At 41.8% G+C, this 3814-nt stretch overlaps 1 pseudogene across 1 annotated transcript; it reads left to right on the plus strand.

Moving 5' to 3' along the window:
- Positions 1-2019: 2019 nt before the first annotated feature.
- Positions 2020-2533, plus strand: LOC308436441 (proteasome subunit alpha type-7-like; annotated as a pseudogene). The gene has a single exon. The product of its transcript is annotated as a proteasome subunit alpha type-7-like (transcript).
- Positions 2534-3814: the final 1281 nt, after the last annotated feature.

Below are 3814 nucleotides of genomic sequence, written 5' to 3' on the forward strand. Positions count from 1 at the left end.
AGCAATAAGTAGCTCTGTCCTGAGCACCAGTCAAAGCATCTTCAATGTACTTCTACATTGCCTGTCCCTCTCTAGTCTCTGTGGTAAGGAAGTAGTAATTCCTTTGTTCTGCTCTATAGGAAAGGAAAAATTGCTCTTCTGAAAGGTATAAGTGTTCCTAAGGATCTAGGCTGAATTTAGTGACCTTGACCAGAAAGCAAACAAAGCTCTTTCCAGAGGAGACTGAACTCAAAATTGTTGCTAGCCTGAGATAAGCCCAGGAACAAATCTAGTGAGTTATTATCATATCTGCCAGCCTCAGTGGAGCACCCTTCATTACGTTGGAATGCCTCAAATTCACAAGACGACTGGGAAGGTGGAGTAGCAGCCATCATGGTTGCTGACAGAACACCACACAGAGAGATGCTTCCTCTCCAGCTAGATCTCTTCCGTTTTCAGCTTGGCTTCATACAGTCTAAAGTTAGACTGTATGAACATTTCTAGGAAATATCAGAGCTACAGATTTGATCTCAAAATCAGACATGAAAGTTTAAAGATCTTTACTTGAAAATTACACAGTAATGAAAAATAGGGAGTGGTTTATTAGCAGAGTAGCATGAGTGACGTCAGCACCGCTGAAAAAGAAAAATAAAGGTGGTGAGAAAGAGGGGAAAGAACTACTAAGAGGGGCTGGAGCAATGCTCAGTGGTTAAGAGTACATGCTGCTCTTGCCAGGGACTAATTTCTAGTACACACATCAGGTGGTTCACAATCTCCTGCAATTTCATCACCGTGAAATCCAGTGTCTCTGACCTCCTGGAACAGCCTCAGGTATGTACATATACATCCACACCATACCCACATCATTAAAAATAAAAATACATCTTAAGACAATAGCTACCCTGATTTGGTCAGAGAATATGGTATGCATATGTTGAAATATTGCCTCAAACCCCATGGATATGTAGAGCTCATGTATTAACATGTAATCCCAGCCCTCAGGAAGCAGAGACAGGAGGATCACAAATTCAAGGCCAGCCTGAACTACATAGCAAAATAATGTTGCCAAATAACAACAAAATAAATAATAATAATAATAATAACAACAACAACAATAGTAATAATAATCTTAGCTTTAAAAGGAAAATCGCAAACACTACCACGAAATTTCACCTCATGTTTTTACCTTTGGTCTTTGTTTTATTTCTCTAAATTGGTAGAAGGTTTGCTTGGCATACACAAAGCTTTGTTTCTATCCACGGTGCCACTTAAACTGAGAGTAGTGGTGCAGCATAATCCCAGTACTGGGAGGTGGAGGCAGAAAGGTCAGAAGTTGAAATTTTTTCATCGATGTTCTGGAATGCAGAAGAGTGAAAATTTTAACCCTATGGGGCTGAGCTGTGCAGAGTTTCTGGCTATAAGCCTGAGACTTTGGGTTGTTCTTTTGTGGTTTTGCTCTTTTCATTTGCAAAGTGAGAATAATCATATCTACATCACAGGATAACCACTATGAGTCAGAAAACAGGTGAAAAATGATTAACCAGAGCACTTTATGAACTGAAAATTCTTTTTTTCCCTTTTATTGAAAATAGATTGTTTTTCGTACAATATGTTCTGATCAGTTTCCACTTACCCTACTCTTCCCAGTTCCTTCTCACATCTTCATTTGGATTCACATCCTTTCTATCTCTCATTATAAAAGAACAGATACATAAGGAATAAAATAAGATAAATCAAAAAACAGATTGGAATGTGACAAAACAGCCAAAGAAAAAGCATAAAAGCTGACAGTGAGTGTGCGCTTTTGAGCAGCGGCGGCCCAAGCTCACGTGTCCTCGGTGATGAGCTACTACCACGCCATTACGATGGCCACCTCTTCCAAGTGGAGTACACGCAGGAGGCAGTCAAGAAGGACTCCACCACAGTTGGTGTTCGAGGAAGGGACATTGTCATTCTTGGTGTGGAGAAAAAAAATCCGTGGCCAAACTACAAGATGAAAGGACAATACAGAAAATCTGTGTTTTGGACGATAATGTCTGTATGGCCTTTGCAGGTCTCACTGCTGATGCAAAGATAGTCAGGTCGAGTGTCAGAGCCACTGGCTGACCGTGGAGGACCCAGGGAGTACATCACCCGCTACATTGCCAGTCTGAAGCAGTGTTACACACCGAGCAATGGGCACAGGCCATTTGGTGTCTCTGCCCTAATTGTAGATTTTGAATTTGATGGCACCCCTAGACTCTATCAGACTGACCCCTTGGGCACATACCATGCTTGGAAGATCAGTGCCATAGGCCGGAGCACCAAGTCCATGTGTGAATTTCTGGAGAACTACACTGATGATACCATCTAAACAGATGATTTGACCATCAAACAAGTGATCAAGGCGCTGCTGGAGGTGGTCCAGCGAGGTGGCGAAAACATTGAACTTGCCGTTGTGAGGCGGGATCAGTACCTCAAGATTCTAAATTCTGAAGAAATTGAGAAGTATGTTGCCGAAATTGAGAGGGAGAAAGAAAAAAAAAATGAAAAGAAGCAGAAGAAAGCATCTTGATGGAGGAGGTGAGGGTCATCAAAGAAGCTAACCCTTCTAGCAAGACTCGGTGCAATGGGCCTTGTGCTATTTGTCCAATAAACTACTACATGGAAAGAAAAAGAAAGAAAGAAAGAAAGAAAGAAAGAAAGAAAGAAAGAAAGAAAGAAAGAAAGAAAGGAAGGAAGGAAGGAAGGAAGGAAGGAAGGAAGGAAGGAAGAAAAGGAGTAGAAAGCAAGAGAGAGAGCAGGAGGGAGAGAGGGAGGAAGGAAGGATAGAGAGAGAAAGAGAGCAGAAAATTGTACATAGACTCAGAGACACATACAGTTGAGCACACAAAAATTTCATAAAAACACAAACCCAGAAGCCATAAAACTAAAAAAATAGACCTGTAAGGGCGAGGGAAAGCCCTTACTTAACATTATTATAAGATAAAGAACCTCCAAAGACATCACTGAGTTCATTTTCTGTTGGCCATCTACTGCTAATTATGCAGTTTACTCTTAAGAATGGTTTGTTTCCCCAGTGAGACTTCCTTGGAGAAAACTAAATTTTCACCTGTAAGTAGTTATCGGTTGGAGATAGCTTCTGAGTGAAGGATGGGGCATGCACTTCTTTCAGCTCTAGGACTCCATTTGTTGCAGATCCATGCAGGCCCTGTGCATGCTGCCTCAGTCTCAATGACTTCATAAGTGTGTCAGCTCCATCATATCTAAAACGGCTTGATTCCTTGGTATCTTCCATCTCCCCATCCCCCCATCCCCCGAGTCTTTACAACGCCTCTTCTATAGGATTCCCTGAGTCCTGAGAGAACAGATTTGATGGAGACATTCCTTTTAGGGCTGAATATTCTAAGGTCTCTCACTTTTTGCACATTGTCTGGCTGTTGGTCTCTATTCCCATCTGCAGGAGAAAGTGTCTCTGATGATGGCTGAGAAGGGTACAGATCTGTGAGTATAGCAGAATGTCATTAGGAGCCATTTTATTGGTATGTTCCCTTAACAGAAAAGTAGTATTTGGTTTTCCCCTAGGTCCCTGACCTAGCTAGTCTCAGATTTTTGGCCACCCAAGCAATGTTGGGTATAGGTTTGATGAAAGTGGGCCTTAACTCAAGTCAGATATTGGTTTTGTGCTATTGTATCAACATATCTTACAGGCAGGTCACTCTTATAGATCGAAGGGTTTGTAGCTGGCTTGTTGTTTATCTTTCTCCTTTGGTACCATGCAGACTACTTGGTAGTCTGCTGAACACTAGTCTGTAGGGGGTGAAGACTTTAGGTAAGCACCAGCTTGACCTTCTAT

The sequence above is a fragment of the Micromys minutus genome (assembly GCF_963924665.1).
Source record: "Micromys minutus genome assembly, chromosome: 24".
Lineage (NCBI taxonomy): Eukaryota > Metazoa > Chordata > Mammalia > Rodentia > Muridae > Micromys > Micromys minutus.